Consider the following 23,052-nt stretch of genomic DNA (forward strand, 5'->3'; position numbering starts at 1 on the left):
ATGGCACCGTAAAAGCCATTGCAGTGCATTGATTTAAAGCGCCCGCTTTTAAATCAATGATCTGCAGCGGTGTCACGGGGGGATAAATAGCCGATAACTTATACCGGAATATCGGCATAAGTTATCGGCTATCGGCCCTAACCTCCACCGATTATCAGCCCTAAAAAAACGATATCGGTCGATCCCTAAATGTTACTATGCAAGATAAATAGTGAAAGCCATATGGTAATGCAGGTCAGATTTGGATTAACCCAGTGTTTCTCAAGCGCCAACAGGTCATGTTTTCAGAATTTCCTTAGCCTTTCACAGGTGATATAACTGTGGTGATGCCCGATTCACTGACCATAATTATATCACATGTGAAAGACTAAGGAAATCCTGAAAACATGACCTGTTGTGGGTACTTGAGGACCACGCTTGAGAAACACTGGTTTAACCCAATAGGGTCCAACATGATTTTCATCTAGTAAAAAGTTAAACTTGATCAAAGTCTTGATGCTGAGCCCCCTACTGATCTCTAGATAAAGCAGGGAGAAGCATGCAGCTGTGCGCTTTACTCCCTGTCTCGCCACTTGATTCGACTTGGTGCAGGAGGTGTAATTCTATGAAGCTTGACACTCGCAACATGTCAGATAGCGCAGGCAATTGGGTAGTGAGGTGCACAGCCACGTGCTTCTTCTGGCTATTGCAGCATCAAAACCCTGGTCAATCATAACTTTTGACAATAACAGGTAAAGAACTCTAGAGCAAGAGACTCTCCCCACCAATCTGGCTAAAAGATGAGGAACCTGTACAATCCCCACTCTTACAGATGAACCCCTTACAGAAGAAGCTCTCAAGAAAACAGATTGATGGATAAGCCATCAGTAACAAATCATGGGGTCCAACTCATGGCACCCCATGGGGCACTTGTGAGTACTGATGCTTTCTCATCGCTTACCAAACACCACTCTGTACATTTGGTGGTGGCTGTACCTGGTATTGCATCTTGTCCCATTGAAGTGAATGGGTTGAGCCTGAATACCACAGCCACAACGCCCATCGATCCATCAATGACCCCCACCAATCTGATCTTGATGGACTATTCTAAGAATAGGTCATCACTAACACAAATCCTAGAAACCCCCTTGAATGTTGTGTGAATAAAACATGATACCTATGAAAGCATCCTAATATAATGGTCCTTTTAGATGAACAATGGGACCTTAAGTTATTTAGCTCATAAGAGCCCAGGGTCACAGGGGCAGCCACCATGTATGAGACATAATAGAGAGCGGGAAACTCCAGGGTGAGGAGAGAAAATCTGGAAAAAATGTGCTCTTTTTATAGTATGTGTAATATATATATATATATTTTTATTTTTTTATTTTTTTTTTTTCAAAAAAGCTCTTTAAACTTGTAGTTAGAAATAATGAGTAGTAAATAAAGCAGAAATACATGTGTATTCACTAGAAGATTTAGATTAAAGGGGTTCTCCGGTGCTTACACATCTTATCCCCTATCCAGAGGATTGGGGATAAGATGCCTGATCGCGGGAGTACCGCCGCTGGGGACCCCCGGGATCATGCACACAGCACCCCGTTTGTAATCAGTCCCCGGAGCGTGTTCGCTCCGGGACTGATTACCGACGACCACAAGGCCGGTGGCGTGTGACGTCACGCCTCCGCCCCCGTGTGACGTCCCGCTCCGCCCCTCAATTCAAGCCTACGGGAGGGGGCGTGATAGCTGTCACGCCCCCTCCCGTTGGCTTGCATTGAGGGGCGGAGCATGACATCACACGGGGGCGGGGGCGTGACGTCACACGCCGCCCGCCCTGTGGTCGCTGGTAAACAGTCCCGGAGCTCCGGGGACTGGAGCTCCCGGAGCTCCGGGGATTGATTACAAACGGGGTGCAAGATCCCGGGGGTCCCCAGCGGCGGTACTCCCGCGATCAGGCATCTTATCCCCTATCCTTTGGATAGGGGATAAGATGTGTAAGCACCGGAGAACCCCTTTAAATGCACTTACTGAAAACATCCAGATAATCTTACAAAAAGACACAGCAAAAGATTTTCTTATTCTAAAGCTTTTAACAAAGCAAAGCCAGTCACTTATCTAACGCCAGATATGCCTGTGCCTTTCCTTAGTGCCTGTAAACATTACTGTCTTGCCTTTAATATAATATCAGTAAATATATCAGATCTCCTAACATGTTACTGGAATTGTTAGGCTTCTTTGTTTATGCGATCCAGACGTTGCTTAGCAGCATATAGAAAATATGAAGAAACATGCCGTTTGGTAATCATCATTTACATCACTCCCTGTGAGACGCTGACAAGGGCTTAGTAATGTACGCTGGAAAATCTGAACTGATAGCCACCATCTGTATACATGTTTAAGTCATCCTACACCTGCTTTGTGGCGAGGGAGTTCCCACTGCCTTTAAAACTAAAGAAGGACTCTACCTCGATTGGAATTATTGCTGAGAAACAAATATACAGTGGTCCCTCAACATACGATGGTAATCCGTTCCAAACGGACCATCGTTTGCTGAAACCATCGCATGTTGATGGATCAGTGCAATGTAAAGTATAGGACAGTGGTCTACAACCTGCGGACGTCCAGATGTTGCAAAACTACAACACCCAGCATGCCCGAACAGCCGTTGGCTGTCCGGGCATGCTGGGTGTTGTTGTTTTGCAACATCTGGAGGTCCGCAGGTTGTAGACCACTGGTATAGGAGGTGGTACTCACGTGTCCCCGCCGCTCCGGACCATCACCGCTTGTCACCGCTGCCCTTGATGTCACCTTCCATCGCTGTCGCCGCGTCCCGAGGTGTCCCCGACGCTCCGACAAGGCCTCTGCTTCCCCCGCATCCTCGCTCTCCGTCGCTGCCATCACGTCGCTACACACACGGCTCCTATTGGATGACGGGACAGCGTGCGCAGCGACGTGATGACGTCGATGGAGAGCGCTGACGATGCAGGGGATCCTGAAGAGGACGTGCCGGAGCCCCGAGGACAGGTAAGTGATCGTCAGCGGACCACACGGGGCACCGTAAACGGCTATTATGCGATGGCCCCGACATACAAAAGCATTGTATGTTGATGCTGCCTTCAACATGCGATGGCCTCTGAGAAGCCATCGCATGTTGAAATTATCGTATGTCGGGGCCATCGTAGGTCGAGGGGTCACTGTACTTTAAAATAAGGTTGAAGTCTTATTCACAGGGGAGTATATGGACCCATATTTAAAGGGGTACTCCACTGGAAAACATTTTTTTTTTTTTTAAATCAACTGGTGCCAGAAAGTTAAACAGATTTGCAAATTACTTCTATTTAAAAACCTTAACCCTTCCAGTACTCTGCTGACACCTCTGTCCATTTTAGGAACTGTCCAGTAGAAGCAAATCCCCATAGCAAACCTCTCTTGCTCTGGAAAGTTCCTGACATGAACAGAGGTGTCAGCAGAGAGAACTTGTGGTCAGGCATAAAGGAAATTCAAAAAGAAAAGAACTTCCTCTGGATCATACCGCAGCTGATAAATACTGGAAGGAATAAGATTTTTTAATAGAAGTAAATTACAAAACTTTCTGGCACCAGTTGATTTAAAAATAATAAAGTTTTCCAATGGAGTACTCCTTTTACTGCCTGTGTTCGGGATATAACACCCTAGAACAGTGGTATTCAACTGTGGACCTCCAGATGTTGTAAAACTACAACTCCCAGCATGCCCAGACAGCCGTTGGCTGTCTGGGCATGCTGGGAGTTGTAGTTTTGCAACATCTGTAGGTCCGCAGGTTGAAGACCACTGCCCTAGAGCACCAGTTCCCTTTTACACTGAACCAAACTTGCAGCCTCATAGCTCCCTATGTTCAATTCTCATCCTTATATTGGGATTTGATTCAGTGTGCAGTTTATATTAGCCAGAAGTGATGACAAGCTGATGGAGTACACGTCGCTTTGTTAAAGTGAGAAAGTCTAGACATGTGAATCTCATCGCCGCTTCATTTGTGACATGCAAATGCATTGCTGATTTACATTTAGCCTCAAACTTACCTAATGATAGAACTCAGTATTCACAGCCTAATGCCAAAGTGATAATGAATATTAGCGCTCATAGGGAAGTGTAATGTCGCACCTATGTGTTACACTGCCAAAAGAGTCAGTGCTCAAATGGAATGGGGGCAGTTAGTAAAAGTGCTATATCTATGGAAGCTGGTGTAACCCTTTATGTGCTACAAAAGTATAAAGATACAACAAACAATATAGAGCATGCTTCATTTATTTCCTTCATGGATTTTGTATGAATATGTGAGGTACAGCATGAGCCCAGAGCAGTCAATAGGCACCGTACTGTACATATGTACACCATAGTTCCATAACATAGCCATGGGCATGGGGTTTGCTATTAGCATCTTTTATGAAAGCAAAAATAAGAATCAGAAGTTTATAGTGTAGTTTATTCTATGCCAGTGATGATTGATCTTCAATGTGCCCATCAACATCCAGCGGTCCACATCTGACGGACTTAATATTCCAAACAACAAACATGGTTTGTGCCCCTGCATATCCTTTGTATAATAAGAGCCCAGGTTAGATGAGGCTAAATATGGCAGCAGCTCTCATTATACTTTGATTTTAAGGTGGGTAACATTGTAATAACTGTAGACAACAACAGGTAAAAGTCGTACAATACTCTAAGTACACCCACAAACAGAGAGCATTATAGGGAAATAGCAGAAGACCAAGGAGAAAGTGGGGTGCAGAGGACGGCAACTCGGAAATGTAGAAGTGACATGCTAGAGGACTGTCAGAGGAACATATAGGCCCGGATTTATCAAACATTGTGAGAGAAAAAGTCAAGTGATTTTTCCACAGCAGCCAATCACAGCTCAGCTAACAAGCTCTGGTAAAGTGAAAGCTCTCCACTTTTTCTCTCACACAGTTTGATAAATCTGGGCCATTTAGTTCATTCCGCTCAATAAAACCGAGCAGACCGGTGGCTTCCAACTTAGAGATCCAACGAGACTCACACTTTAGCAGGTCATTATGCGTGTCAGAACCTGACTTGGCCAATTTGATGCACTAAAAGCCAAAGAATGTAAGGACGTCTGAGTGGCCGCCATGCGCTTCATGAACATGACTCGTTAGACTCAGAACACCCGATCCCAGAACATCCGATCCCAACCGGACAGGCGTCAATGCTCACGGAACCTGATGAACATAGGACGTGTAGTAGATCCAATGTTGAAAAAGTCACAGGGACATTTGAGACAGTACACAGCATATTGTGTCCTACAGGTTTAAAGGTCTGTGACACAAATATTGGACCCTCCTAAGTGGAACTTCCTTCCTTGTTGAAAAAATTGTTCTGCTTGACTCCTAAAGTCGTTAGGGTTACTGTTTATCTTTTTTAATTGCAGGAACTGAGTATGAGGCAGTGTGTCTTTCGTGTGAGATGGAAGGCACGAATTGTAGTGCAAATAGAAAAAAGAACAAATGGAAAAAACAGCGCTCAGAGGCAGTATATAACATAATAACAATCAAACCAAAATATAGTAGATTGTCACTGAGATGAACTTACTTCACTAGGGGAGATGTGTAGGTACAGTAACCTTTCACATCATCCCCTTCCAGGAGAGTATGTCAAAAAGGCCCGGAGGTCCGTGGATAGATAGGGTAGGTTTTATTGCGACGCGTTTTGGAGGGCTTACAGGATCGCCTCCTTCCTCAGGCATATATCAAAGCAAAGTAATAACAGCCCCCTTAAATACATACCATGTCCGGGGTAGAGGCGTGTTAATTGGTTCTTGTGTTCTAATGGAAGGATGGTTTGAGGACCTGCAGATCCGGTTCTGCAGGTCACATGTTCCAGAGTCACGTGATCATAGATCACGTGATACCCAGAGGTATAGTGATTACCTCCTAGGGGGAGGAAAGCCCGGAGTTCCGGCAATGTGACCCGCGACCACGTGACGAAAATCGCCACGTGATCGGGGATGACACGCCGGCCCTCCGGACAGATGCGTTCCCGGGACAGATGCATCCCCGATCACGTGGCGATTTTCGTCACGTGGTCGCGGGTCACATTGCCGGAACTCCGGGCTTTCCTCCCCCTAGGAGGTAATCACTATACCTCTGGGTATCACGTGATCTATGATCACGTGACTCTGGAACATGTGACCTGCAGAACCGGATCTGCAGGTCCTCAAACCATCCTTCCATTAGAACACAAGAACCAATTAACACGCCCGGACATGGTATGTATTTAAGGGGGCTGTTATTACTTTGCTTTGATATATGCCTGAGGAAGGAGGCGATCCTGTAAGCCCTCCGAAACGCGTCGCAATAAAACCTACCCTATCTATCCACGGACCTCCGGGCCTTCGGGCGTACCGCGTCGGGTGACACCCTGACTGGCCTGCCTGGCACTAAATAGCTGCCAGCATGTACGTGTTCGATATTAACAAGGTGAGCAGTGTGTATTTTCAACCTTAAAATTCAAAGAGTTTTAGTTATATAATACATTTTTTATATAATTAACATTAACATTAATGTAGTAGCTTTGTTTCATGATGCAGAACAAGAACAGTTGTTAAAGTGGGTGTTAATGTCCTTTTCTGCAGACGTCTGCACTTTCTGTAAGCCAGGTTGGACCTGGAATACATATGCGACTTTAAAATGGAGATGCAACTTTTTTTTCTTCATAAATAGCGACTATCGCATTTAATAACTACATAACCACTGCAAAGTAAAAAAAAAAAAAATTACCGTATTTTTCGCCCCAATAGTACGCACCGGCGTATAAGACGCACCCAATTTATAGGTGTAAAATCTAAAAAAATCAAGATTTTGAACTCAATGGTGGTCTTCAACCTGCGGACCTCCAGATGTTGCAAAACTACAACTCCCAGCATGCCCGGACAGCCGTTGGCTGTCCGGGCATGCTGGGAGTTGTAGTTTTGCACCATCTGGAGGTCCGCAGATTGAAGACCACTGCATAGGAGGTAATACTCACGTGTCCCCGCCGCTCCGGACCCGTCACCGCTGCCCTGGATGTCGGTCCATCGCTGTCGCCGTGTCCCCGTCGCTCCGGAACGTCTCTGCTGCCGGCCGGGTATCCTCGCTCTCCGTCGCCGCCATCACGTTGTTTTACGCACACCGATGCACGTACGCAACGACGTGATGACGAGGAAGGAGAGCGCCGGCCATACAGGGGATCCCTGAACGGAGAAGACATCGAGGAGGCAGGTAAGGTCCCTCCCGGTGTCCTGTAAGCACTAACCCGGCTATTCAGTCGGGCTGTTCGGGACCACCGCGGTGAAATCGCGGCGGTCCCGAACAGCCCGACTGAACAGCCGGGTTAGTGTCACTTACCCTTCAGACGCGGCGGTCAGCTTTGATCGCCGCGTCTGAAGGGTTAATACAGGGCATCACCGCGATCGGTGATGTCCTCTATTAGCCGCGGGTCCCGGCCGTTGATGGCCGCAGGGACCGCCGCGATAGGGGTGTATTCGCCGTATAAGACGCAACGACTTTTTCCCCCCAGTTTTGGGGAAGAAAAAGTGCGTCTTATATGGCGAAAAATACGGTACTACGTGAGCAGATTTCAGAAATGTGCTTTGGAATAAGCAAAAATCAAAAAGTCGCAGCATGTATAGAAAAGTCGCACGTGCGCAGGTACGTGCAACTTTTTTACGCAAAAAAAAATAATCTACTAAGGAGCTTGATAAATCTCCTTCATAGGGTTTTGCAGTAGCTGTTTGAGGTAGATTTCAGACTAATACCCCAGCATATGCCTCCGACATATAACTATGACCTATGCCATTAAATGTCATGCATAATACATAGGCTACCAAGATATACATAAAATATACATAAATCCTGATGTAAACTACTTGAATGGAAACTAAAATCACATTTTTTTGGGCCCTTCGGGTAACAGGAGTGCATGGTCGGTCATGTTTACCATCTGTGACAGAAGATTTCTTGGCACATACAGCAAATGAACACTGAAAATGTAGTGTCAACATTGTCTAACATTTTCCTAGTTGATTATTGTTGATTATACAACAGTACTAGTAAATGGACTGGAACTTTTTTGGGAGGTTGAATCACTGGACCTTTAGATATGAAGAAGCAGCATCACTATCTTGGTATAGTTTACAGAATTAAAATTTGTAAAAAAAAAATCCTTGCTTTAAGTCTATCTAGTCCTAATAAGTTCAGTGTATTAAAGGAGTAGTGCAGTGAAATATAACTTATCCCCTATCCAAGGGATAGAGGATAAGTTATAGTTTGCGGAGGGTCCAACCGCTGGGACCCCCATGATCTCCTAAATGGGGCCCCAGCAGTCTGCCGGAAGCGGCCTTTTCAACCCCTGAAGGAAGCTGCGGCCAACACGCCCCCTTAATGATTCTCTATGGGAATGGAGGGGGTGTGTGAGCTGCCGCTCCGTGTGGGGGGCTGGCACACCCCTTCCAGCTGACTGCCAGGACTTTCAGGAGATTGTGGGGAGTCCCAGCGGTCGGACCCACCCGTAATCTATAACTTATCCCCTATCCTTTGGATAGGGGATACGTTATTTTTCACTGCACTACTCCTTTAATTCATAATTCATAAGACATAAGTCTAGAATGTGTATTGAATTGACATAATATAATCTTTTCATGATGTGTGAGTCATCCATCAGCTGTTCACACAGTCGTTGCTCTGTATAGCACTGAAGAGTACTGTAGTGTGATAGAATAGCTCTGTCTCATATTTTAGGTATTGATGCTTACTATTATACACTTAAATCTTTCCAAAAGTCTACCTCTTTGAGAAGACCACTCCTTTGTCCAGACCAGATTTTTTTGTAAGCAATTTTCGGTTTCACCATATTTTATGCCTACTTATTTAACCCCTTAACGACAATGGACGTAAATTTACATCATGGTGCCGTGGTACTTACCGCACCATGACGTACATTTATCTTCGGCCATGACCGCGAGCACCGGACCGATGTTCGCGCCACGCGTGGCAGGTCCCGGCTCCTATCAGCAGCCAGGGACCTGCCAGTAATGGTGGACATCAGTGATCGCGCGGGTGTCCACCATTAACCCCTCAGATGCCATAATCAATACAATAAAGGAATGTCCAGCGCCAAGTGCGGTAAAACGACAGATACTTTATTGTAGGATCAGCGGATACAAACTTGCATCAGGCAGGAGCCGACGTGTTTTGGACCGTTACAGGACCTTAGTCATGCCATGAGTAAGTGCCTGTAACAGTCCGAAACGCGTCAGCTACTGCCTGATGCAAGTTTGTATCCGCTGATCCTACAATAAAGTACCTGTCGTTTTACCGCACTTGGCGCAGGGCATTCCTTTGTAATACTGTTGATCCGGTCTGGGGACACTGCCGGCTAGCCCCTGCGCTGGTGATGGAAACACGAGGGAGAGAGCTGTCCACACACAGTGTTGCTTCTCCGTGATCAATACAGATCACGGCATCTGTGGCAGTGAGGTACTTTAAATGGATGATCGGATCGCCCACAGCGCTGCCATGGTGATCCGATTATCCATAATGGTGGACTAAGGTCCCCTCACCAGCCTCCGACTGTCTCCTGGGGTCTACTGCTCTGGTCTGAGATCAAGCAGACCAGAGCAGAAGATCACCGATAAAACTGATCAGTGCTATGCCCTATGCATAGTACTGAACAATATTAGCAATCAAATTATCGCTATAAATAGTCCCCTATGGAGATTATTAAAGTGTAAAAATAAAAGTGAAAAAAAATTTAAATAAAAAGTAAAAAAAATTTGAAAAATCCCCTCCCCCCAATAAAAAAGTAAATCATCCGTTTTTCCAATTTTACCACCAAAAAAGCGTAAAAAAATTAATAAACATATTTGGTATGTAAAAGTCTGAACTATCAAACTATAATACGTAAAAAAAAATAAAAAGTCCAAAATTGCTGCATTTTTGTCACATTTTGTTCCAAAAAAATTAATAAAAAATGTATAAAAAGTAAAACCTAAGCAATAGTGGTACAGATAAAAACTACAGATCACGGCACAAAAAAATGAGCCCTCATACCGCCCTGTATACGGAAAAATTAGAAAGTTACAGGTGGTCAAAATAGGACAATTTCAAACATACTAATTTTGTTAAAATAGTTTGAGATTTTTTTTAAGCGGTACAATTCTAGAAAAGCATATAACATGGGTATCATTTTAATTGTATAAACCCACATATATCACACCCCTACCCCTTAATTCCCTGGTTGAACTTGATGGACATATGTCTTTTTTCGACCGTACTAACTATGTAACTATGTAACTATGTAACTATGTAACTATGTAACATAATAAAGAAAACATGTCATTTTTACCATAAAGTGTACAGCGTGAAAACAAAACCTTCCAAAATTAGTTAAATTGCGGTTTTCTTTTCAATTTTGCCACATAAATAATATCTTATAATATATTGTCCTCACTGACAGAAGCGGGACACAAGATGACAGTGGGAGGATTTTTCCTCCAGCTGTGAGCTCTGTGCTCACAGCTGTCAATCAAGGAAGTGTGTCCATGACATGGTGATGATGCATGGACACAGCAGGATTAGTATGTGTCCAAGCAGGCAGGGGGGGCAGTTGTTTGACTGGCTTTTTCAGTATGAAATACTGAAAATTTTCTAATGAAAGCAATTGCAAAACCTATTGGTTTTGCATGCTTTACAACATATCAAAAGTTTTTGTATCTGACAGTGCCCATTTAAGGCCAAAATGGGCCTGGTCCTTAAGGGGTTAAGAAGCCAACCCCTACAAGAAAAGGTTTCACTGTATGTGGACGTTATATAATTATTTTTAACTTATTTAGTTGTGTGCTGTTTCTAACGTGAGGAGACTTTTACTTGTCAAAACTTACAATCTTTAAACATATATATATATCCAGTTATATTTGTGCCTTTGGGCTTTTGTGTTTGATTGCTTTGTATTTCAGTGTGTAAAGCAATTGAACACATGCTGTGGGGCTGTACACGTTTCCTGTGGTTATAAACAGCAGTTTTGGGTTTTGCAAGATGAGCTTCTGCCTATGTGAATCTTTAATACACATGGATATACTCACAAAAGATCAGAAAGCCTTCTACGTTCTTTGCCTGGGGCTTTGATGTCTCTTTTGCTTTTGGCATGTTTTAAGTGATTGTGAATAGTAAGCAGAGGGCTTTAATGCTCGGCAAATATCTCCTGAGCTCCATTCAAGCCCAGACTGCTCTGTGGTACAGATCTTTCTGAACTCCAGACACTGCTGCGTACATCCCACGGTGAGGGGGTCAGCTGTGTCTATAGTTACATGATATCCATCCCCTACCCCAAGTCATCTCTGGACACGTTCAAAAATGTTTTCATGATATTTTATATAACAGAGAAATCTCTTTAAAGTTGTATAGATTAGTAGCATACCAGTGACTAGTTAGCTTCCTTCTGACAGCTGCTGACAGGGTAGTCATTTTTAACAGAGTAAAAATATTTCCTTGAATTCCTTGAATTCTCTGTTCTGTCGAGTTGTTAGTTTCTTGTAGACACTTTTACAGTGAAATGTCAGACTATCACCCAAAATCACACAAAATAGTGGTGGGCGGTCTTCAGAAAGAAGATGGCCAGCATGCCTAATATATGGTGGAAATGAAAACAAAAACTGTCCTGGACAAAGAGGTGGTCTTCTCAAAGAGGTGGCCTTTTGGAGGGGTTTTACTGTATTCTTGAAACATTTATTTAAGAAACAGTATAGCTGAGTGGCAGTGTGACGTTTTCGGCCCCGGCAGCAGGTGCCCAGGCTGAAAACGTCACACTGCCGCTCAGCCTATCGCCGGCCGAGTCGGGACATCGCTGCGGCCAGTGATTGGCTGAGTGCAGTATGACTCACCGACCACCGACAACCAGGAAGAGGATCACGGCGGAAAATGGAGTGGGTTACCGGAGGCACCGGGGGAGCGAGGGAAGGCATGTATCTATTTATTTTTTTACTGCCGGCAGTATGGAGGACAATTTTTCTATTCTGGAGTTCTCCTTTAAGATCATCTTTTAATATGGCAGTCTTAATGTAAAGATGTGTTAAAGTCTGATAATCCAAATCTGCGACTGTTCATGTACCACACTCTACACAATCTACGCCCACCAGAATAAATTATTTAGTATGATGGGCCGCTGGAGGCCGTTTCCTCTTCTACACTCCAGCCATTTTCTTAATCAGGTACAAACCTGGCAGAAAGTCGCTAATTTTTCCGCAAATGAGGCTTGCAATTTATTTTTTTACTTTGATGTACAAGAAAATTGGGGCACATATGCTTTAATAAATTAAATCTCAAAATGTTCCGTTATATTAGAGTCAATAGAAAATAATGACACATTCCATTAAATAACATCATTTAGACTTAAGGTAGCTTTACCAAGGATAACATTTGTCATTATAAGGCTGGGTTCAGGCTGCATTACTGATGTGTCCCAGCTAAAAGACAGCACCCTGTAAAAAGAGACACCAATATATACTGTGGTGCACAGCAGGGGATCCATTCATATTCAAGGCCTAAACATAGTCAGTGACTAAGTCAGTAACAACCGGGCTACTTTACACTGGCACACATTTATTTTTCTGTACTCAATAGAGTGGTTTGCCAAGTGGGACACTAAACGCAGTGTGAACTTAGCCTAACCCTTGACTAAATCATACACATGGGACTAAGCTGATGCACAGTGAGCTCCACAAAGTGGCAAATGGCCAAACACGCCATATGATTATTTATTCAGCTGAACATGGCCAAATAAATCCAATATGGCCAATCACATTGTAGGACGGCATTAGTCTACAACTGGCCATCACAAACGATTGTTTGCCTGTCTCTAAAACAAAACCTTCAAATAAGGAACTGATCCTAAAAACACAACCAGAAACCTTATAACTAAAACAGACCCTATCATAATTTCACGAATACTCAGCAAATCTCTAGCCTTTTAACAACTCCCCCCCCCACCAAAAAAAATAAAAAAAAGTTCACTATAAAAAAAAACAAACAAAAAAAAAAAAAACACCTATGAAACCATGTGAAAAATCAAGTCACATGCACAAACTTATGCAACTACCTTGTTCCTCTAGTGGGACTTGAAGAAAATCATGTGTCTGCCCAGGTTGTCTACAACCCCATGTAACTGATTGTAAGTTGCTGGAATATCTGCAACAATTCTATGTGAATATCTCCAGATGCTGTGTGTGAATCCAGATTTAGGGTGCGTATACACGGCCGTCTGTCCCCGTTTTTTTTTCCCTGTTTAGGTTCCGTTGTTGCTGCTTGTACAAACGGTTGTAAAATAATCCCATTGATGTCAACAGGATTTTTTTTTTACAATCCTTCCACATCCGTTTGCACCCGTCCGCGCTCATTTCCGTTTTTTTTAACGGTTGAAAAAAACGGAAGAAAAAAACGGATACAGTAAATTTAACATTGAAGTCTATGGAAAATGGATGAGCCTTTAATGTCATCCGTTTGCATCCGTTTTTTTCAATCAGTTTTTACTTCTGAGCATGCTCAGAACTAAAAAAATATATATATATATTTTTTGGGGGGTTTATTAACTGAACAATAACGGATCCAAACGGATAACATCTGTTTGCATCTGTTATTGTCCGTTTTTATTTTTGACATGAGAAGAACGGGAAGGTTCTAGATGGCCGTGTGAACACAGCCTTAGAAATAGACATTATAAACGTAGTCAGTTTTTCCCAATCAGGGTGCCTCCAGCTGTTGCAAAACTACAACTCCCAGCATGCCCGGAGAGCCTTTGGCTGTCCGGGCATGCTGGGAGTTGTAGTTTTGCAACAGCTGGAGGCACCCTGATTGGGAAACACTGAGCTAAGTTATTACTGAAAGGCTGTCCGGGCATGCTGGGACTTGTAGTTTTGCAACAGCTGGAGGCACCCTGATTGGGAAACACTGAGCTAAGTTATTACTGAAAGGCTGTCCGGGCATGCTGGGAGTTGTAGATTTGCAATAGCTGGAGGCACCCTGGTTGGGAAACACTGAGCTAAGTTATTACTGAAAGGCTTTCCGGGCATGCTGGGAGTCATAGTTTTGCAACAGCTGGAGGCACCCTGGTTGGGAAACACTGAGCTAAGTTATTACTGAAAGGCTTTCCGGGCATGCTGGGAGTCATAGTTTTGCAACAGCTGGAGGCACCCTGGTTGGGAAACACTAAGCTATTACTAAAAGGCTGTCTAGGCATGCTGGGGGTCATAGTTTTGCAATAGCTGAAGGCACCCTGGTTGGGAAACACTGAACTGAGTTATTACTGCTGTAGACCACTGACATTGCCCACATTCAGTCAGCTGAAATCTTAGTTCTCCACTAGCTTTTCACAATGTTTATGCATTTTAACTTGGAAAACTGTACTTGTCAATGTCATCATTATATCCCTTACAGCTTTGAAAGACAATCTGCAAATGTTCACACTGGGCAAATTTCTTGCAGATCATCTGAACAGGGTCTGTAGAAATCCATGCAGGTTAAGATGTATGGGACACCTTTTCCGTCACAGAGAAAGTCTCTATTCTCACTTCAGTTTCAGATTTCCTCGTACACGGAAGTGTGAATGGCTGCTGCCAGTAACAGATCATATGAACCAGGCTGGCCCTGGCACAAGATGCCAAATATAAGCATTTTATGAGAAGCTGTCAGACTAGCAGTCAGAAACAGTAAATCTGTCAATTGAGGTCTTGTCTGTACGTTTTATCCTCTCACAATGAATTCAGATAAGGCTGGGTTCACACCACATTTTTGCAATACAGTTCCCCTATCAGGTTTTTGATTTAAAAAAAAAAAACAGATTCCTCAAAACCGGACTAAACTGTATCAAAACGTGTGTACTAATTTTTATCTGTACACGGTTGAAAACCGTATACGGTTTGAAAAATGATGTAAAAAAAAAAAAAACTTATACATTTTTAACTTTTCACTCCATTATGAATAAAGTTTCACTTGTTTGATATAAATTCCAAGAAAAAAAAACTGTGCAAAGTCAAAAACCGTATGGTGAAAACCAAATGGAACCATACACACATACGGTTCTGTACGGTTCCCATTGACTCCCATGTTAAAAAAAAAAACGTATACAGTTTAATATGGTTTTTCACCCGGACCAAAAACCGTGGCAGGACACGGTTTTATGTCCGGAGAAAAAAAAAAAAGTAAAAAACCATATGGTTTGAAAAACGGGCAACCGTCTACATTACGGTTCATACAGTTTTGAATGGGAAGTCTATGGGCACGGTTTTCTGTATGGTTGAATACATTTTTCTTTATGAAACCGTATGCCGAAACAGTATAGCAAAATCGTGGTGTGAACCCACCCAGCAGTTTACTATAAATAATAAATAGTCAATATTTATTAATACCTGTTATATGTATTATAGATTAGCATTACAAGCAGCTGTCTACACATCTGCAACTTCTATGTACAATACATTATTGTTCTTAGTACATCACACTAACGGGTCACGTCAACAAAAGGTGTGTAAGAGTTAATAAAAAGAATAAGATATTTGGACACTTTTTTTCAGTTCTGTTTGGCCACATGAACGGCAAATTAATTGCTCAAAGTATTAATATGAGAGGGAATATCTTCTGTGTGCCAGGTGGCCTGGGTATACCATAATATTCACAGATTTATTTATTGTTTTGTGCCAAGCTTTTCTGATGATGTGTAACTTGGCGCAGTGCTCCATCACCCCAGCTTCAGCTTATAATTATGGCATTATAACTAGTGATGAGCGGCATTGCCCATATTTGAATTTGCGATATTTTGCGAATATATAGATGAATATTCGTCCTATATTAGTGAATTTCGCGTATTCGTTATATTCGCATATTTGCGTATTCAAGGAAGAAAACAGTGAGGGGGTGGGCAACTTTACTATTGGTTGCTAGGGATGTTGCTGATAACCTCTGACAAGTGTATTTGCATTCTAATTGGCCCACAAGTGAAAAGAAGGAATATGCGAATATTCACATATGCGGAAAAAAGAGAATATTCGAATATATAGCGAATATATTGGCAATATTTGCGATATTCGCGATAAAAATTCGAAACGCGAATATTCGTGCCCAACACTAATTTTAACACAGGAGGAAGATTATAAACTTCTGCCATCCCAGATCGCCCCCTTCCTGTGCTTCCCTAAAACTAAAGCGTGTACTTACTAGAGGAGGCGCCGCAGTCAGTTTCCTTCCACTTCTTCCTTTCTTAGACTGTACCTCAGGCTAGTGTGAACTTAAGATCCAAAGCAGGTGACACTTAGCCCGGGGCTGTTTGCTAGTCATCAGCATGGCAGCCCACATTTCAGCAGCTTGTTCCTTTCGGAGTGTTGATCTCATATGTATCCCTTCTGCCCTTCAGTGGAGAGTGTAGGGTTTCCTATGAAGGGTTAGCGCAGAAGGCACCGTCTTCTTTCTAACTGATCCTTTCCATCATCCCCTATGTATGAAGTTAGGAGCTGATAGAGAAGTTGGTGAGTGGGTCCTGAATGGAGACTGGAGTGCATCATCTCAATGTCTGTCTTCAGGAGGAGCTTGGTAAGGATCCTCCACCCCTCTCACCACCCTCTGTGTCCCCTCATGTCTCCCTCTCCTCCCCAAAGCCATCAGCTACTTCTTCTCCACACCCTTCATACTCGCCCCCCTCCTCCATAGAAGCAGCAGCAGCACCATCACCACCTCCTCCCCCTCCACTCTCCGCTTCCTTCTCCAGGGATCCTTATGAACAACGACCTCTCTGTTAGCTTTGTCTAAATGCAGCACCAAGTGTGCGCTGTTTGACTATCTGGCACTTTTTCCCAAAAAATAAAAGTAATTTCTTTCTGTCACTCGTTTCTTCATTGGCATGCTTTTCTATAGCAAATGACTATTTACTGCTGTCCCCACAGTCTTGTTAAAGTAAGAGCTGCCTGCAATAAATAGCATCCATGCGTTACTACACAGCTTCCTTGCAGCCTCACATCTGCCCTTTGACTGACTAATGAACCCCTCTCAAGTTGTTGCAACCTTTGGTTTATTGGTGTAAAACAGTGGTCTCCAACCTGTGGACCTCCAGATGTTGCAAAACTACAATTCCCAGCATGCCCGGACAGCCAACGGCTGTCCGGGCATGCTGGGAGTTATAGTTTTGCAACATCTGGAGGTCCGCAGGTTGAAGACCACTGGTGTAAAGTGATGGACAATACCCCAACGGCTGTCCGGGCATGCTGGGAGTTGTAGTTTTGCAACATCTGGCTGTCCGCAGGTTGAAGACCACTGGTGTAAAGTGATGCACAATACCCCAACGGCTGTCCGGGCATGCTGGGAGTTGTAGTTTTGCAACATCTGGAGGTCCGCAGGTTGAAGACCACTGATGTAAAGTGATGGACAATACCCCAACGGCTGTCCGGGCATGCTGGGAGTTGTAGTTTTGCTACATATGGAGGTCAACAGAAGACCACTGGTGTAAAGTGATGGACAATACCTCAACGGCTGTCCGGGCATGCTGGGAGTTGTAGTTTTGCAACATCTGGAGGTCAACAGGTTGAAGACCACTGGTGTAAAGTGATGGACAATACCCCAACGGCTGTCCGGGCATGCTGGGAGTTGTAGTTTTTCAACATCTGGAGGTCCACAGGTTGAAGACCACTGATGTAAAGTGATGGACAATACCCCAACGGCTGTCCGGGCATGCTGGGAGTTGTAGTTTTGCAACATCTGGCTGTCCGCAGGTTGAAGACCACTGGTGTACAGTGATGGACAATACACCAACGGCTGTCCCAGCATGCTGGGAGTTGTAGTCCACAGGTTGAAGACCACTGGTGTAAAGTGATAGACAATACCCCAACGGCTGTCCGGGCATGCTGGGAGTTATAGTTTTGCAACATCTGGAGGTCCGCAAGTTGAAGACCACTGGTGTAAAGTGATGGACAATACCCCAACGGCTGTCCGGGCATGCAGGGAGTTGTAGTTTTGCAACATCTGGAGGTCCGCAGGTTGAAGACCACTGGTGTACAGTGATGGACAATACACCAACGGCTGTCCGGGCATGCTGGGAGTTGTAGTTTTGCAACATCTGGAGGTCCGCAGGTTGAAGACCACTGGTGTAAAGTGATGGACAATACCCCAACGGCTGTCCGGGCATGCTTGGAGTTGTAGTTTTGCAACATCTGGAGGTCCGCAGGTTAAAGACCACTGGTGTAAAGAGATGGACAATACCCCAACGGCTGTCCGGTCATGCTGGGAGTTGTAGTTTTGCAACATCTGGCTGTCTGCAGGTTGAAGACCACTGGTGTAAAGTGATGCACAATACCCCAACGGCTGTCCGGGCATGCTGGGAGTTGTAGTTTTGCAACATCTGGCTGTCCGCAGGTTGAAGACCACTGGTGTAAAGTGATGGCCAATACCCCAACGGCTGTCCGGGCATGCTGGGAGTTGTAGTTTTGCAACATCTGGCTGTCCGCAGGTTGAAGACCACTGGTGTAAAGTGATGGACAATACCCCAACAGCTGTCCGGGCATGCTGGGAGTTGTAGTTTTGCAACATCTGGCTGTCCGCAGGTTGAAGACCACTGGTGTAAAGTGATGGACAATACCCCAACGGCTGTCCGGTCATGCTGGGAGTTGTGGTTTCGTAACATCTGGAGGTCTGCAGGTTGAAGACCACTGGTGTAAAGTGATGGACAATACCCCAACGGCTGTCTGGGCATGCTGGGAGTTGTAATTTTGCAACATCTGGAGGTCCGCAGGTTGAAGACCACTGGTGTAAAGTGATGGACAATACCCCAACGGATGTCCGGGCATGCTGGGAGTTGTAGTTTCGCAGCATCTGGCTGTCCGCAGGTTGAAGACCACTGGTGCAAAGTGATGGACAATACCCCAACGGCTGTCCGGTCATGCTGGGAGTTGTAGTTTTGCAACATCTGGAGGTCCGCAGGTTGAAGACCACTGGTGTAAAGTGATGGACAATACCCCAACGGCTGTCCCAGCATGCTGGGAGTTGTAGTCCGCAGGTTGAAGACCACTGGTGTAAAGTGATGGACAATACCCCAACGGCTGTCCGGGCATGCTGGGAGTTGTAGTTTTGCAACATCTGGCTGTCCGCAGGTTGAAGACCACTGGTGTAAAGTGATGCACAATACCCCAACGGCTGTCCGGGCATGCTGGGAGTTGTAGTTTTGCAACATCTGGAGGTCCGCAGGTTGAAGACCACTGATGTAAAGTGATGGACAATACCCCAACGGCTGTCCGGGCATGCTGGGAGTTGTAGTTTTGCTACATATGGAGGTCAACAGAAGACCACTGGTGTAAAGTGATGGACAATACCTCAACGGCTGTACGGGCATGCTGGGAGTTGTAGTTTCGCAGCATCTGGCTGTCCGCAGGTTGAAGACCACTGGTGTAAAGTGATGGACAATACCCCAACGGCTGTCCGGGCATGCTGGGAGTTGTAGTTTTGAAACATCTGGAGGTCCGCAGGTTGAAGACCACTGGTGTAAAGTGATGGACAATACCCCAACGGCTGTCCCAGCATGCTGGGAGTTGTAGTCCGCAGGTTGAAGATCACTGGTGTAAAGTGATGGACAATACCCCAATGGCTGTTCGGGCATGCTGGGAGTTGTAGTTTCACAACATCTGGCTGTCCGCAGGTTGAAGACCACTGGTGTAAAGTGATGGACAATACCCCAAAAGAACCTAGATAGCCATCCTTCAGCCGCGGGGCCACTGTATATAGTTTTCTATTCTTGCTCTTCCTGCATATTTGTATTTCGTTTTGCAAAAATGTTATTGTGTGTGGTGTGCCAGGAAAAGTCCAGTCAAAGCCATATACGTGCAAGTGAGACCTCATAGTGAATAACACATGATAACAAAAATTGCGGAATGGATCATAAAATCATTACGTGGTTGTTTGCACCATTTATTATACACTGCTCAAAAAAATAAAGGGAACACTTAAACAACACAATGTAACTCCAAGTCAATCAAATTTCTGTGAAATCACACTGTCCAATCAGGAAGCAACACTGATTGACAATCAATTTCACATGCTGTTTTGCAAATGGAACAAACAACAGGTGGAAATTATAGGAAATTAGCAAGACACCCCCAATAAAGGAGTGGTTCTGCAGGTGGTGACCAGAAACCACTTCTCAGTTCCTCTGCTTCCTGGCTGATGTTTTGGTCACTTTTGAATGCTAGCGGTGCTTTCACTCTAGTGGTAGCATGAGACGGAGTCTACAACCCATACAAGTGGCTCAGGTAGTGCAGTTCATCCAGGATGGCACATCAATGCGAGCTGTGGCAAGAAGGTTTGCTGTGTCTGTCAGCGTAGTGTCCAGAGCATGGAGGCGCTACCAGGAGACAGGCTACTACATCAAGAGACAAGGAAGAGGCCGTAGGAGGGCAACAACCCGGCAGCAGGACCGCTACCTCCACGTTTGTGCAAGGAGGAGGAGGAGGAGCACTGCTAGAGCCCTGCAAAATGACTTCCAGTAGGCCACAAATGTGCATGTGTCCACTCAAATGGTCAGAAACAGACTTCATGAGGTGGTATGAGGGCCGACGTCCACAGATGGGGGTTGTGCTTACAGCCCAACACCATGCAGGACATTTGGCATTTGCCAGAGAACACCAAGATTTGCAAATTTGCCACTGATGAAAGCATGTTCACACTGAGCACATGTGACAGAGTCTGGAGACGCTGTGGAGAACATTCTGCTGCCTGCAACATCCTCCAGCATGACCGGTTTGGCGGTGGATCAGTAATATTGTGGGGTGGCATTTCTTTGGGAGACCGCACAGCCCTCCATGTGCTTGCCAGAGGTAGCCTGACTGCCATTAGGTACCGAGATGAGATCCTCAGACCCCTTGTGAGACCATATGCTGGTGCAGTTGGCCCTAAGTTCCTCCTAATGCAAGACAATGCTAGACCTCATGTGGCTGGAGTGTGTCAGCAGTTCCTGCAAGAGGAAGGCATTGATGCTATGGACTGGCCCGCCCGTTCCCCAGACCTGAATCCGATTGAGCACATCTAGGACATCATGTCTCGCTCCATCCACCAACGTCACGTTGCACCACAGACTGTTCACGAGTTGGCGGATGCTTTAGTCCAGGTCTGGGAGGTCATCCCTCAGGAGACCATCCGCCACCTCATCAGGAGCATGCCCAGGCATTGTAGGGAGGTCATATGGGCACGTGGAGGCCACACAAACTACTGAGCCTCATTTTGACTTGTTTTAAGGACATTACATCAAAGTTGGATCAGCCTGTAGTGTGGTTTTCCACTTAGATTTTGAGTGTGACTCCATATCCAGACCTCCATGGGTTGATGAATTTGATTTCCATTGATAATTTTTGTGTGATTTTGTTGTCAGCACATTCAACTATGTAAAGACAAAAGTATTTCATACGATTAGTTCATTGATTCAGATCTAGGATGTGTTATCTTAGTGTTCCCTTTATTTTTTGAGCAGTGTATGTTGCCACATACATAATCTGATGCAGATTTGTTTGCTGCGGATTTGATGCTTGAACAGAGCATATCCACAGCAAACACAAAACATGTGAATGCAAAAGGGTGTTCCTATCTACTAATAGTATGGAATTATAACTAGGAGATTCCATAACTTTAGGATGCCAGGCAATGACCTCTGACACCCTCTCCAATAAAGGAAATAATGGGACCAAGGTCCCATAGGCTTAGGTTAGGGTTACACCGCAACTCTGGTCACATCACATGTATAGAGGCGTAAAATAACCACATTGCACTTACTTGCAGCTAATGAAAGTACATCTGGTAGCATTCCAACTTGTAAGTTCTTGACACTGTGACCCAAACCCTGGATTCATTTCTGATGACTGATGGGTCACTGAAACTTGTGGGTTTTAATATAAAGGGGTATTCCGCCCCTAGACATTTTATCCCCTATCCAAAGGATGGGGGATAAGATGTCTGATTGCAGGGGTCTCCGTGCTGCACCAGACGCTCATTTAGAGTGTCGGTTTCAGAGCCAGAGGCTTGTGATGTCACGGCCATGCCCCCTCAATGCAGGTCTAGGGGAGGGGGCGTGACAGTCATCACGCCCCCTCCCATATACTTGAATTGAGGGGACATGGCCATGATGTCACAAGCGAGGCGCGACCGTGATGTCACGAGTCTCCACATCACCAGTCATCCATCACGGAGCGAAGTTTGCTCCGTGCACTGGATGTCTGAGGTACCGCAGCCGAGATTGCAGGGGCCGACAGCCACAGGACCCCTGCCATCAGACATCTTATCCCCTATCCTTTGGATAGGGGATAAGATGTCTAGGGGCGGAGTACCCCTTTAATCACATTTACATCCACTAGGTGCAAAGAGGGCAGAGTGACATGGCCGTGTAGCCTAAGCATTATTCTCTACGTAGCAGCTCTCCTGGCCACCTGATGCTCAGCTAAGTTCAACTACACGCAGCCTTATTGCTGTTTCCTACACTGCAGATACATGGGGGTGTCATTTTGCAGCAAATGCACTGAAAGAACAATGGCACTTAACCAGGGCTACAGATTCTTTTTTCTTAGTAGTTGGACCTTACATTCAGAAAGAGACTGCATATATTTGCCAACACTTACTATAGTGTGAATAGCCCTTCCATTAGCCACAAGCACAATTATTCTGCAATGTAGGGAATAGTAGATAGAGATGTGTAGCTGAAGCTGAGTGAGATCAGTTCACCACCTCTGCATCAGGAACTTCGGGCCTTGTTCTTTAGATGGAGGGTTATTGTTTTATTAAATGTTTAACCCCTTCAGGACCAAGCCCATTTTGGCCTTAAGGACCAGAGCGTTTTTTGCACATCTGACCACTGTCACTTTAAACATTAATAACTCTGGAATGCTTTTAGTTATCATTCTGATTCCGAGATTGTTTTTTTGTGACATATTCTACTTTAACATGGTGGTAAATTTTTGTGGTAACTTGCATCCTTTCCTTGTGAAAAATCCTAAAATTTGATGAAAAATTAGAAAATTTTGCATTTTTCTAACTT

At 44.7% G+C, this 23,052-nt stretch overlaps 1 protein-coding gene across 1 annotated transcript in view; it reads right to left on the reverse strand.

Moving 5' to 3' along the window:
• The window catches only part of CHST3 (carbohydrate sulfotransferase 3), a 120,026-nt gene extending 103,492 nt beyond the window's left edge, over positions 1-16,534 (reverse strand). Inside the window, exon 1 of the mRNA XM_056530708.1 lies at positions 16,215-16,534. The gene's annotated coding sequence lies outside the window, so the exon portion shown is untranslated. The remainder of the gene's footprint in view (positions 1-16,214) is intronic.
• Between the last annotated feature and the right edge of the window lie 6,518 nt (positions 16,535-23,052).

This window comes from Hyla sarda, chromosome 7 (genome assembly GCF_029499605.1).
Source record: "Hyla sarda isolate aHylSar1 chromosome 7, aHylSar1.hap1, whole genome shotgun sequence".
Taxonomy (NCBI): Eukaryota; Metazoa; Chordata; class Amphibia; order Anura; family Hylidae; genus Hyla; species Hyla sarda.